General features: G+C 36.8%; 1 non-coding gene across 1 annotated transcript; it reads left to right on the forward strand.

The window, feature by feature from the left end:
• The first annotated feature begins 269 nt into the window (after positions 1-269).
• TRNASTOP-UCA (transfer RNA opal suppressor (anticodon UCA)) lies at positions 270-356 on the forward strand. The gene has a single exon. It is a non-coding gene; the product is annotated as a tRNA-Sec (tRNA).
• Positions 357-14,724: the final 14,368 nt, after the last annotated feature.

The following is a 14,724-nucleotide window of genomic DNA, read 5'->3' on the forward strand; positions in this document are numbered from 1 at the left end:
ACTTTTAATTTACCTTCTTTTTTATTCTAAGACCTTTCAGCTTCTTCTTCAGTATCTCCCAATTTAATGTTATTCACAGTTTTTCCTGTTATTTATCTGTTTTTCCTTCTCTTTTATACATCATCTTCAACCATGTAACTGAATGTATGTATCTACAATCTTTCACCTGTCAAGTGTGATGAACTACTAATATATATTTAATATCTAAGTTTAGGATATATAATTTTGTCCTGGTTTCAGCTGGCATAGAGTTAACTGTCTTCCTAGTATCCCGGATGACCCTCAGTGCTCTGGGGTGCAGGCTTCAAACCTGTAGCTGTCTAGTGACAGAGTGGTTCATTTCCACCTTTCGGGTGCCAAAATGGACTGTCGTGGTTTAACCCCAGCCAGCAACTAAGCACCACGCAGCCGCTCACTCACTCCCCCCCCATCCAGTGGGATGGGGGAGGAAATTGGGGAAAAAAAAGTAAAACTCCTGGGTTGAGATAAGAACGGTTTAATAGAACAGAAAAGAAGAAACTAATAATGATAATGATAACACTAATAAAATGACAACAGTAGTAATAAAAGGATTGGAATGTACAAATGATGCGCAGGGCAATTGCTCACCACCCGCCGACCGACACCCCGCCAGTCCCCGAGCGGTGATCCCCCCCCCCCGCCCCACTTCCCAGTTCCTAGACTAGATGGGACGTCCCATGGTATGGAATACACCGTTGGCCAGTTTGGGTCAGGTGCCCTGGATGTGTCCTGTGCCAACTTCTTGTGCCCCTCCAGCTTTCTCGCTGGCTGGGCATGAGAAGCTGAAAAATCCTTGACTATAGTCTAAACACTACTGAGCACCAACTGCAAACATCAGTGTTATCAACATTCTTCACATGCTGAACTCAAAACACAGCACTGTACCAGCTACTAGGAAGACAGTTAACTCTATCCCAGCTGAAACCAGGACAAATTTTAATATACAAAATACATCATTTGTAACTTTAAAAAGATGTCTCTCTTTATGGCTCCGATACAGAAAGGTATGTACCATAAAGAAGTTAGTCTGTTAGGAAGGCTTAATGCTGCTGTATGAAATAACCACTTGTATGTCCTGGAAAGCTCTTCCACAGCCTACAAACCTCTGTTTTGCTTTATTTGTTACGAATAATTCCTGAATAAACAGCCCAAAGATCTGAGGACTTAAAAAAGAGAATTTACTTTATACAGATTCTTCTGAAGTAAACAAGCCAAATTGTTACTGAGAGCATTTTGCCCTGCTTTCCTCTGTTAAAACAATCTCATGTTGTATCTGAAAATGGGTTTTGAAGTAGCCTATGTCATAGATAAATAACAAGTCCTTTGCCTAAGCAAATCACAAAATTTTACGCTTCAGGATAGCTCTCATTTCAGCTCTTTTGAATGAGAATTATTCTTTTTTATATGATTAATTTAGATATTCTTCTACATTAACAGCCTATCCTTAAGTGCCCTTTACCCTAATACTACTGCTTTTAGGTTTTATTTAATTCTCCCCAACCTCCAAATGATGGAATATTACCAAATTTCTTCATAGCAATACCGCGTAAAGCATAAAAATTATTTATTGTGCCACTTTTCAGGTAAGCCAATATAATAGACAATGCTCAGGACTAGGTAGTATGTACTGTAGTTACCACATATATATTACCACTTAAAAATCTATATATAGCAAATGGAACAGATACTAATCTCAAACATGCCCATATAAAATCTTTGCAAGCAATAGCTTGTGTTTTTCTGACATTTTTTCTACTTCAAATTTATTCCACACCTATTGTAGCAGGAAGAGAAAATCTGTCCCAAAGACTACTTCTAATAAATCTTTTCCTTTATTAGTAGAAATGTTATTATGCACAATACAACATATGTTCCTCTAATTACGTTTTTGAGCAAAAGCATTAATGACATTTTGGCCATATGTCTACTTACCCATTTCAGAGTAAGTTTTCTTTTGACAAATTTGCATTATATAATGGTCAGAAACTTTAATTAAAAGTTTGGGGTTTCAATACATCTTATTTGCAGTAAAACAGAAGCCAAATGCAGTCCCACCCAATGATTTTGAGCAATACTCAGTTACAGAAAAGCATTTTTGTGAACATTACAACATAACATATGCTCTTGAACAATCTATTTTCTAATGGTGCCCCTTTAACAGGATATGAAACAACTGAAATTTAAGTGTTTATCTGCCTATTCTTGTAATGCCAACATAAATCCTTAAAGCATGGAGAAGTAAAATAGGATGGGAATTTGAAGCAGAACATTTCAGTGTTTCTGAGTGAGAAGCAAATTTTGGTAATCTGGTCATATTCAACAGTATCTTTGCAAATACTTTCATGACTGAAAAGAGGTATTGAAAAATGAGATGCTCCTAGTTCTTTGTACATTACTTCTGATAATTTTTACTCAATCAACATGGCTTTCAAGAGTGGCAAACAACAACAAAGCTATCCTATGATAACTGCATATATGGATCATGATATCAACTTGAATGAATATTATTCTAGGACTGCAAATAAATAGGCCATACTAAAAATGAGATTAAAACCAAAATTCAGCATTTCATTAAACCATTTGAGATGCACATCGTCTTTGCTACATGTTTTTCTATTATGTTCTCTGAATAATTAGAGGCAATAACATTATCTCTCTTCTTTATGTGCTTTGTATTAAGCATGTATGAAAAGTACTGACTTTTGAGTCCTTAAAAGTGAAATATTCTATTTCCTTGTGGGTCAGGTAGACAAAAATGCTTATGGAATCAACACGTGATAAAAGCTACATCAAAAAAAGTTTAGTTTTTGTCTTACAAGTGCCACTATAAAGGTTAAGAATAACTCATTCCCCCGTGTCTTTCAAGCATGTTTCTAAATAGCCCTGAAAAACACAGTAAAAGCCAAACACATTTTAAATGCTTTGCTAAAAAAAATAAATTGACTTAAACATGTACATCAATACTTCTGGAATAAAGGAACACACATATGGTCACTGCTGATTAAACCAGTGAGACCCATTTACAACAAGAATTCTCATCCACTAGGAAGAGGAGAAATTCATTTCATAGAGTCTACTAAAAAAATAGCTTCTGACTTTTAATGGTGTAGGTTAGATTTGAATGTAATCAATATTGCATTTCATCACCAATAACCTCAATTATTTAGTTTCCTTAAACAATGTCTCTTAATTTTCTGCTACAGGCTAGCCCTTGAATTATCTTCCTCTTTAAAGCAGAATGTCTTTCAATTTCCTTTGGAAGCAGCTAAGGCCAGACCTGTTCTATTGCCAGGATGAGCGAGTGAGGAGGCAAGCAGCAGAGGGCTCATGGAGAATATCACAGGCTTTATGTGACCAGGAGGTTAGATTCATGCTCGCTCTCTTTTTTAACCAAAAAGAGTTGGAATGATGGAGGTGTGCTGACCTGCAAGAGCCAAAACAACTTTCAGTGTTTGAACCGACTTTTCTGAAGCTCTCACACAGTGCTATGCACGTTTTCCAGTTCAGTTCTTACAACATCACAGGAGATATGTTAAAGTGGAGACACCAGCCCCTACTAATGAAGATACCATCATGTACATTTCTTCTATTTACTGAGACTCTATGCTGGGGTAGGAAAGAAAGAACCGAATTCAGCATTCTTTATCACGCAATGGCCTGACTTCATTCTCTTAATATCATTTATATCCATGGCTTTCTTCCTTCGGCAGTTTTAGAAAATTGCTGTTTAGTGTTCAAAGCCACAAAAGTAAATGATGCTAATGGTAAGTTACTGTTTGAGAGGCTGCACTGTGAATCGCTGAAGATTAGCAGAACTGCACCAATAAAAATCTCTACGAAGATTAAAGAAGAAATTAAATACTCAATTCATACATTCCAGTCTGGGAAAGTATGAAGATATGAATTTTAATATCTCTAAACATTAAGCCGAATGACTTGCACTGTTAGTAGAAAATTATACTTGCAGACTAAACTTACCTTAGTCCTAGAAGTGCAAACTAAGTGATCACCTCTCAGTAAAACCATATCTTAGCATGCTGGATTTTGAGAAACTAAAAGAAAGCTCATTTTTTTTATGCACTCAGCATAAAATATTCCAAAAAATGAAAATACAAGACTTAACTTTTTTTTTGTTCTTTTTTTTTTTGTTCAAGTGTTATAACATACCACCCAATATTTCCTTGAAATGATAACCATTGCTACTCAGGATAGCAAAGTATATTTCCTTCAGTACTTTAAGTATAAAAGAGACATTTCTCCAGGCAATCATGGAAAATGTTTTCCTGATTTAAGAATGAAAATGGTCTCATTAGCATTTTTGCCAAGTGGAATATCTGAACAGAGTTATAAAATGACAATACAAATTAGAAAATATTATCCTTCAGCTCACATCTCATGCTGTAAAATCTGAATCACAGGCAAAATGATAATTGAAAGAAAAAAATATGTAACTGTATTCTTGGGAAGCTCATCTGTGTCCCAGACAACACAGTCTCCTGTGCAGAATTCCTGTATTTTGAAGCTTTTTACTCCTTATGGGTAAGGCCAAAGTGGTAGACCTGGTTTTAGAATCAGAAATAAACTTGACCTAATTCCTTCAGATGTTAATCAGTGCTGCCCTGAAATCAAATAAAGGGATTGCCTGGAGGTAACTGAAGGTCAATGATTCTAATGGTTCAAACAGCAGTTCTTTCATCATTCCTGATCATTTATATAGGGAACAAAAAAAAAATAAATTAAAAAAATTATTTTATTCACCTTTCTTATTTGCTGTTCCTTTCTCCTTACAGAACTTATCCTAAAATTCTGACTCAGCCATTGACTTCAGAGAGAATAGGATCAAGCCCTGAAAGAATAAAAGCACTCAGTGGACAGGAAGGGAAATACATATGAATCTGAAATTAAAATTCCTGAAAGATATTTCTGCTTAGTGCAATTGAAACAATCAAATTCCAGGTTTGCAGCTGAAGTCTCAGAAATGCAACTCCAGTATTAACTAGAGTCACTATAATAATGACAAAGAGTCAAAATAATGATATAATTCCAATACGATCCACAAAACTCATTACAGTCCTGGTAACTTATTTTCATTACAAAGCCTGCAAACATAGCAACAAATGAATGAAATGCATCCATTCCCGTGACTGATGTTAATATGTAAATTCAGATAACAGAAATGAACACATCTGTCAGTTTCTCTCACGTACTGGACAAAATGGAAATACTAAAAACGTCAAGACCTCCTGAATAGTGCAGGCGATTTTATTCCCTGAAGCAATGCTGCCATCTTGCGAGGAAAATGCTTAAAGCAGAGCTGCAGCTTTCTAGATGTATCCTAAGCAACTAGGGGTTTATGACACACAGAGGTAAGGAATCAACAGGGATGTGAACTGGACATATATAGGTCTTTGTCTGAAAACATAGTGGAGCTGATAAGCAATACTGTCCAAGAACTAAGAATTCTTAAAAGTAAGCTCTACATTCAGCAGCAAGCAGAACATTCAACGTTGCAGTGGGACATTCAAAACTGAGTGAACTTGAATCAATTTCAGGTGAAAATGAAAGCAAAGAACTACAGACAATCCATTCTAGAGGTTGGTGAATTCCACTTCCTTTCTTTTAGCTTTCACTGTGCAGCTGATATCTTGTATTGCCAGATTGGAAAATCCAAGCAATTAAAAAAAAAAAGATTTTGCAAGGTCAGATATTTATCTCCATTCTCAAAGTTACATACATCCATCCTTGACATTAGGGATGAAGGGAAAGAATGCAGTTTAAGGGGAAGAAGTCTTTTAAGTCATTGATCAAATAGCAGGCCATTGTATATAAAGAAATGTTTTCACTTGTGTTTTCTCACCAGGAAGTCAGGAGCATGTACTAACATCATTCCTCTATATTCTGTCTCTAATACTAAAATAATATTTTCTACTTCTCTAATCCTCTATATTCTTTCTCTAATTCTCTATCTTCTAATTCTAATGTGCACACAGAGATTTCAAGACAAGAACTATGACCACCTAGAGCTGGATTGAATTTAATGGACTAAAGAAACACCAACTGCTATTAAATCTACAGGGAAATTTTCTAACAATGTTTTTACAGCTGAAAATGTCACTTCGACAAGCATTACACACCCTCAGCAGGAATCTGTTTTGAAAACAAAGTAGCTTTAATATGATCAAAACATTCTGACTTCACCTTTGTGAATGGAATATTTCGATCTTCTATTTCCATGTTTAAAATGTGTAATGCAGAAAATAAAATTTTAAAAGTTTCATTTTATCAGAGTGAAAGTAAGAAGAAAATTTATAGTATTAAAATGACCATATCCCACAGAGTCTGCATGAAGACTCAACTTTCACCTGGGAATACTGAAAATCTCCTAAAATTTATTTTATTAGCATGCCTAAAGTTTCCCTGTGTTGCTAGAAAAAAAAAAATCACCTGCTCTTTCTGGTTGCAAAATCCATGTCTTCCTGTAAACCCCTCACATCAGAAACAGCTTCATTCTATTTGGGTTTACAGTTGTAGCTATAGACAGTAACCTCTCTACTCTCCCAATATGTAAATTTCTTATAAGATACTACAAGGAGTTATTAAAATAATTCCTTGCAGGTGTTACTAAAATGAAGCTGTTACTTTCCTGTTAAAGCAACTGGCTGGTCGACAGAGGACTACCAGTTTCCGTCATTGCTGCATAATGTTAGATTTTATTCTTGCTCTGTCAGTCTGTTACAGCTCTGTGTCTTCATTTATTCCTTTGAAAAAATAGTATAAAACACCATCTTGCTATGTGTATTTGAGTAACCTCAATTATCAGACCTTTTGGCACTTACTAGTTGAAAACTAGGTATAAAATATTTATTAGCTTGCATCACCACCCCAGCATGTACCGTGTGAGCCAAGAACACCTTTATCTACTTCCCTGCTCCTTCAGGACAGGCAGAGGAGGGAAAATTCTACTCTAGACTTCCCAAAGAACAGTTCTTTGCTGGGAAACTGTAAACCAGAAAATCTCACACTATATAACCAGAAAATGTTTTTGTTGTTTATCTGTACATAAGAACTCTATCAAAAGTAGATCAAAAATAGCAAGCAGATACATTAGCACAGTGGAAGTGAGTAAAATATAGAAACATAAGAATGCCAACACCTTTTCTGCGCTTTGATAGTAACTTTCCCAAATTTAAAAGTATCTTCTCTTGCCTTCTCTATTTCCCGCATGTCATCTTCATCTTACCTGTTTAATTAGGAATGCTTCTGCCATAAGTATTTAACCAAATCTGTTTATGCTCAACTTGTTAACAGGTCTCACTTTCACTGTTGTCAATGAAGGATGTTAACTCCTTTCAGTATGGCCTTGCTAGTTCAGGTACTCTTACCCCATTTTACATAATAAAAGGCTTATCATGTACCTGTTTAGACCAAAAAAAAAAAAAAAAAAAAATCTAGTTTACTGGAAATAGCAAGGTTGTAATAAGAGATCATTACAGAAGCTTGTATTTTGGCCATGTTGACTATGCTGTCCCAGGTATTTCATATTTCTTCTACATACAAGCATTGCAGACAAATCAGTGATAGCTTAGGGAACAGGTTAGTTTCTTCAATACTACGAATGGAATAGGCACACAAAACCTGATTGAGATCACAAAACCAGAGCTATCAAACTGCACTCCCACATCACTCCTTTCTCTGGATCCCTATGTTGCCTTCCCATCTATTCTTAACATCTGGGAAAGCACATGATTTCCCTTTCATCAGCAACATTGAATCTGAGAGATCTATATAAATAGGAATCTGAAGTTACTGTATTTTACAAATTTAACAAAGTGCATTTAATACCTTATCCTTTCTTGACCATTTATTTGCACTTTGAAAAACAGTAGTCAGACTAGAAAATACAAATGCCTTATTATGTGAATAACAGGTCTTCAGACTATGAAAAGTAAAGCACCTTGAGTATTTCACTAAGACCTAGAAAAGAGAGAGTGCAAAGTTAACAGAAGTACAGCTTACTACTGTTACCACTGGAGCGATGCCTTAAGTATTTAAGAAGGTTACATGTGAAGATTAAAAAAAAAAAATATATGGCTGGTGCAGATTGCTAGATGAAGGAGAAGGATCACATTCCCTGCCTATACTGGATTTCAAATTAATATAAACCTCTGTAGAAAACATACAAGTAGCAGTAAATAAGAGTTTTATTTAAATAGCTGCAATGTTTAAATCAAAAGCTAGTATGAATTCTTTTAATGAAAAATAAACTAATTTTCTACAAAAATAAAAGATTAACAAGTAAAATGCTTTCCCAATACCTTTGTTATTTTTGGACTAGTGTTAAATTATTTTTTAAAATAGCAAGAACACAAAGCATTTCTTTCTATGGGAAAGACCTAGACCTTGCTAGACCTCAATGCAACAAAGTTTCATTCAGATCAGCTTTCTGCCTCTCTTTCACTTTTCCCAAAACGAAAGTCAAAACGCTACTAACTACACAGAAACACAGACTTGTCAGGTATTCCCTGAAAATAACAAAAAAAAAAGGGTCTAAATATAACCTACAGTAAATTATTCTACAGCTTCAAAGATACCCAAGATGCACACATGACGTGGTACCAAGGACAATTCCTACAGTATCGTAAAAGAACAGCATAAAGGTTTTTCTATAGTGCTGACAAAATCCTTCCCTATTTAGTAGACCTTTCCTTCCCATTACAGAACTTAACATTAACATTGAAACATGGTCACTGAACTTCAGTTCTTCAGCTAAGAACCTAATTAAACTATTCCCACCTCAGATATTACAAAAAGGTATATTCTTATAACACATCTTAACTGGCTGAGGATGTAGAATGGAGCACAGAAGCCTCTGGCCATTATTGCGCAGAAGGCTTGGCGAAAATACAGATCTCAGTAAGGTAAATCAAGCATTGTTTATCTCTGCTAGAGGTGTAATAATTTCAATATCAGAGCATACTTCTTTCCAACCCACTCACTACACTCTGCTATACTGAAATAAGTCAGCCTCAACAACCTCCAGTGAATCCATGTAAATACATTCCTTTTAGTTTGCTTAGCAGTGGAACAAGGATGTTTTAGTCTTATTAAATTCCTCGTGGGTTCTCCCCCCCAGCCGCCCCCCCCACCCCCCATTTTCTGGTACTGGATTCATGTATGGTGTTCTAGAATATTCAGCTTCTGAATCACCTTTCACTGTAAAGAAGATTATTTTCAGATACTGCTAAGTATTAGTTTACCTCGTTAAATATCTATGACGGTGAAATCATGATTTTTCCCTTTCCTGTGAAAACACTACACCTGCAGGAGGATGTTTAGCAGATCCAAATGTTTACATATGCTTCGGAAAAATGTGAAACCATCACTGGTAGCTTCTAATGAGGAAAGCACTCCTGTATTATCAACACTTGTTTTAATTCTGCAAGGCAAACTGAGGACTAGTCACTGTTTGAGCCAGTCTGCAGGTATTTCCATACTTAATAAAGAGGTGTCTAAGGCTGGAGAACTGAGAAAGGTCTCTGCATTGCACTCTCTTGTCGAGGAATTTCTCTTCCCCATCTCGCTGTCATACTGCAATGAGAAACCTGACCTTCTCCATCACAGGTTTCTCTGTCCAAAGATCCTGAGAAAACTGTAAAATACCTCTACCACACAGGAGAAGAAAGGTAGGAGGTGTTTGGGGGGGGGGGGGACGGGTAGGGTAGGGCAAGGCTTTCAACTTCTATGTTTGTCTATTAAAGTTTTGTTTACAGAGCAATACTGGCAAAAACAACTTCTGGATTTAAAAAGCTCTTGTCTATGATCAAAATTACTGCATATTGCTTGTTTTCAGTCGTATGACAAGCTCCCTTATCCCTTAGGCTTCCTTCATTCAATTTGGGGCCCGAGCTTTAAGTTTTCATCTCCAGTGCTGCTAGGCTAGATGACAAAAGAGAGACTGTACTGCCAGTACAGCTGTTTATTCCAGTGGCATTGGCTACTAGTAAACAACCAACAGAGACGTCCTTATGCAATTTCCTGTTCTCAAACCTCGCTCCGATTCCACCACCAAAACAGCTCACAGTAGAATCACAAACCTCCTGTTCGCAAGGTGTCTGACACCTAGAGCTGCCTCTGTGATTCAGTACCTTAGATTCAGTTTTCTCAGCAACAAAAGACTGTTGTGATAAAGAAAGGAGGCACGGATGGCTTTGCTCAACTTAGTATTTTAGCATTTTTATAACATGGTAGATTTTCTTATCAAAAGCTTTCTTAATTATCACTATCTACTGCAGTACCAGGAAGTAGCTTTATTGCTTTTACCTTCTTTCCTATAAGTGTTTCCATGGAGAAGTGTTTTGGTTGCTCTCAGAATCTCATTGCATGCAGGAACAAACAAACCAACCAACCAGGTGGACTGTACCATGCTTGTTCTTTTAAAGACGTTTATTCCTTTTATGATCAGTGTCACAGCTACCCATGCATCCACCCCCACGCAGCCAGGTTCTCTTTTTACTTTATAGACACTAGATTTAATTTGCTTTACTTCCTCCTTTGTCTCCCATTCTTTTCCAGACCTTTTTGATTTGCCTTTCACTTTGCCATTTCCTTTTCTGGAGGGTTCTCTATCATCAAGCTAAGCTTCAAATTTACATAAAATATGCAAGTTTAGTTCCTTCCTTCAGGTTTAACTGGGAGAGCTTAGGAAAAGTCTTGGAATTAATGTGAAAAAAATCTAGTATATAAAATAACTTGCAAAATTTTAAGTGTCATGAATTACATCATGCATAGTAATGTATCGTGTTCACACACAGCTATGTCATGCTGTTCCCATACCTGAAATTTGCATATTTTTTTCACATGCTTTCTGATGACACAATGTTCACAAAGCACAAGGAAACATTGTTAATACGATGTTATTAAAATAAAAATAGCCTCTCTGCATACCCAGAGACGTTAATCTCGCATCGAGCCTCTTAGGATAGTGATACAGTAAAGTCTAATTGTGCTTTCAAGAAAGTCTTGTTTGTCTTTTTAAATGCAATTAAGACGTGTTATAAATTCAAAGAAACGAAAGAACATCATGCTGCAGTTAACATTTCACAACAGGATTCTAACATATAGCTTCTTTTAACGTATAGATACATCTAGTTTACAGTAGAAAAGATTGCCCAGGTTACTCTCAGTTTTAAAAAACACATTTCCTTCTCTGGGTTCAAAATAGCAGCACTCATCCATACTCCAATTATCTCAGGATTGACATACTTGATAAAAACCTCTAAGTTTAGATATTTAAGCTATGAAGGATTATGTTTGCTAAGTAGTACTAGCTAATATTAATAAATAAAAAGTAGTATATAATAAGTACAGTCACTCCCCCCTTAAAAATACAAGAAAATGCAAAGTAGCTAATGAAATGTAAGTAGATAGTTCAAAATCATAAATACCAGCTATTTCCAAGATTTAAGGCTGCAGCAACACTCAGATACATTAAACATCTTATGTATTTAACAATAACAGTTAGGGACTCCCGAAATGCACACAAGCAAATAGTCATGGGAACACAGGACCAAACAACATAACCATGTATTTGAAATCATACTTCTCGCATCTCAAGACTTCATAGAGATGAAGTGAGTACTGCACTAAGAAACATTGGCTTGGTTTTTTTACTTTGTGTCTAGCTCTTTAGCACTGCCTCTGAATGTCCTGCAGGTATTACGGTTTTAACAATATTTCTTCATACTGCATATTAGCACCAAACTAACTCTGTGGTTGAAACAACATCTTACCTAACTACTGTTTTACAACATAACATTGCCTAGAAAATAGCCATTAAGCAATCCAAGTGCATTGAGTGGCATCATTCTCAGTCACATGATGGATTTGAAATAGCCAGTGCAGCACAAGTAACAAGTAATTACTCTGAAATTTCCCAAAATATTCTCTTTCATTGGAGATTAAAAAAAATAGCCTGTCCATTTTAGTTCTTACTGCTTTCATTTTTTCTCCTTCCTCAAATTAAAAAAAAAAATAAAAAAAATAGCTAGTTACTTCATCCCAAGGTATAGCCATGGTTTAAGTAGCCAAAGAACCAGAATCCAACTAGCAGTGAGGCTTTGAGAACTGTTTCTTATACCATGACTTTCTTATTTCCAGAAATTAAACCACAAAACCATTTTCAAAACACCTTTTCATGAACATTATTTTATTCATTTTAACATAGGAATTCTTGGTTTGATTAACTGTTTACTAAATGTCACCCTTTCAATTTTCAAAAGAGGCACCATAAAATTGCTATTACTGCTGAGGAATGTACAAAAGGACCCTAAAGATTCTGTTAAATCTAGTTTGGATGTATAGAAATGTGGCAATCAAAAAGGATAACAGTCCTTGTATGTGACTGCAGGCAATAACTACCATCCCAAGGCTGCCAAGAACATGAATGTTTTTATGAGGTAGTTAAAGCTTTGTTAACCTCTTCATGCCTGAAACATGTATACTACCTTAGTGCCATGCTGAATAAATTCAAAGACATTGAAATAAATAACATGGGAATACAAAAAGCAGATTAACAAAAGACTGGCCACTATAGTTTCAGGCTGTCTTTGAAGAAATCTGGGACCAGCAAGAACAGGAAGAGGCTGAAGGAGTAGACCAGACTGAAGGATGGTCAGGGTATCAGCAAAAATTCTGCAGTTAGAAAAGCATGTTGTAGCTAGGCTTTTATTTTTCCTAGAATTCAGTGGTCAGAACAGACAATAACCTAAAAGACAAATATGACTGACTTTATTATCTTTGTTTATAACTTCTTGAGCCTTGTTGATGATAATCCTCTGATGATCTGTGGCTTGCACTTTCCCCATTTCAGAAACCCTCCTAGACTTAAAAAAATCTGCAATACAACCCAGATCTTGGATGCAAAACAGGATGGGGGGTTTATTGTATATGCAAGTTTTCCTGCACATAGAAGTAAACCTAGAACACCAAAAAGTTCATGGATGCTTTTGGCTCACTCCTATCCTGGTAGGCAGCATTCCCATCAGCAAGTCTGGAATTTGGTTTCCAGTAAGTATTTCCATTACTGGTGGTATCAAAAGCACAGTTCTATCTGCCTGATAGTATTTAAAATTGGTTTGGGCTGCTTAATGTAAATCTTTTGTTACCATAAGGAACACAAAACCAGCATGTATGCAAAGGCATAGGGCAGGAAATGCACACATTTCCAGTGCAAGGAAGGGCACAGATTAATTCCACATGTAAAACACTGTGGTAAATACTACAGTTCCCAGCCTATTATTGTATCTATGAGTCTGGCATTGAGAGTGTTCTAATTCACGCACCCCTGCATTCCATGGATGCACCCTACATTTCTAACCAGCCAAACAAAACACCCCAATGAGCCTTCTTCTATTAACATCGCCATATAAAAGAATCCTCGGCTGAAGAGCTAAGTCTCATGAATGGATTTGGATCCAATCCAAATGATCTGGAATTTGTCTCTACCTATCTGGGCATCTCTGGTAGACATGCTTACATCTAACAGGCCCAATTAACAAGCCTGGTTTAAATCACAGGTGATAGGCAAATGGGTATGCATCAAACTTATAACAGCTGACAATTCATTGCAAAGAAGTAACAGTATAAAAAGAAATTTACTTGCCACACTAACAGCAAATAGGAGATTCAAATTAGCATAAATGTGCACACATTTCAAAGTTCTGCAGCCAAGCCTTCTAATGAAAATATTGAGGAAACACACCTGCTCTCCAGAGGCATCTTCTCCCCAAGGCAATGATGACAAGCAAGCACAGTAGTTACAAAATTTTTTTATTATTTTTCCCACGTTAATTTAGTCCAACCAACAGATGAATTCCAAATATTTCAAAGAAAGTCAATTAAAAAAAAAAGCCTTAAAATTGAGATACACGTGAAAAAAATGATTGTTTTTAGAAACTACATTCTTTCTTAAGACTCTCACTACCTAGTGCTTTGCCTTCATCTTTCACTCAGAAGAGAGACTACCAGTTCCTCAGGATTACTTTATCAACGTAGACCCCACACTCTGGCAGGCTACTTACAGTCATTTCTGAATACAAAACATGACAGTCAAGAGCCAGTAGCATTTCCTTAGATATGACCCAAGCAACACAGGAGACAACTTGCTGGGAGATTTCAAAGGGCATTTTACCAACGTCAGGATACTCTGCACACATGTCCCTGACCAGCCTGACTCACGCTGTGTCCACACTGACATTCCCCACATTTGCCCTGTGACAGCATTCCCCCTGCCAGAGCTCCAGTGCTGGCAGCTGCTCCAGACTGGCAGCTGACATTTTAAATGCTATGCAAGACCTCTGGCAGATTCTTCGCTGCTGCCAAAGGTAAAACTACATTAATTCATGCAAGAAAGAGCTTAGCAACCCCCACAGCAGACCAGCCCTTAAAGCCCAAGAAAGCTACAGATGTTCAGGGGACAGCCTATTGCAAAACGAGGTCAAGGTTGAGCTTGGAGAACCACAGACCCAGCAGCAGGTTTTAGACCAAGCCTCCCAACAGCTATGCACATATCACCCAGAAGCTACTTTGGAGACATCTCACTGCAAGACGCTCTGAGCCCCTACCATTGTGGGGACACCATGTTTGCTATGCTATGCAGACTGCACAAGCAGGAAGCTACAGGGCTGCAGACACATGGCCCTCCTG

This window comes from Accipiter gentilis, chromosome 17 (assembly GCF_929443795.1).
Source record: "Accipiter gentilis chromosome 17, bAccGen1.1, whole genome shotgun sequence".
NCBI lineage: Eukaryota > Metazoa > Chordata > Aves > Accipitriformes > Accipitridae > Astur > Astur gentilis.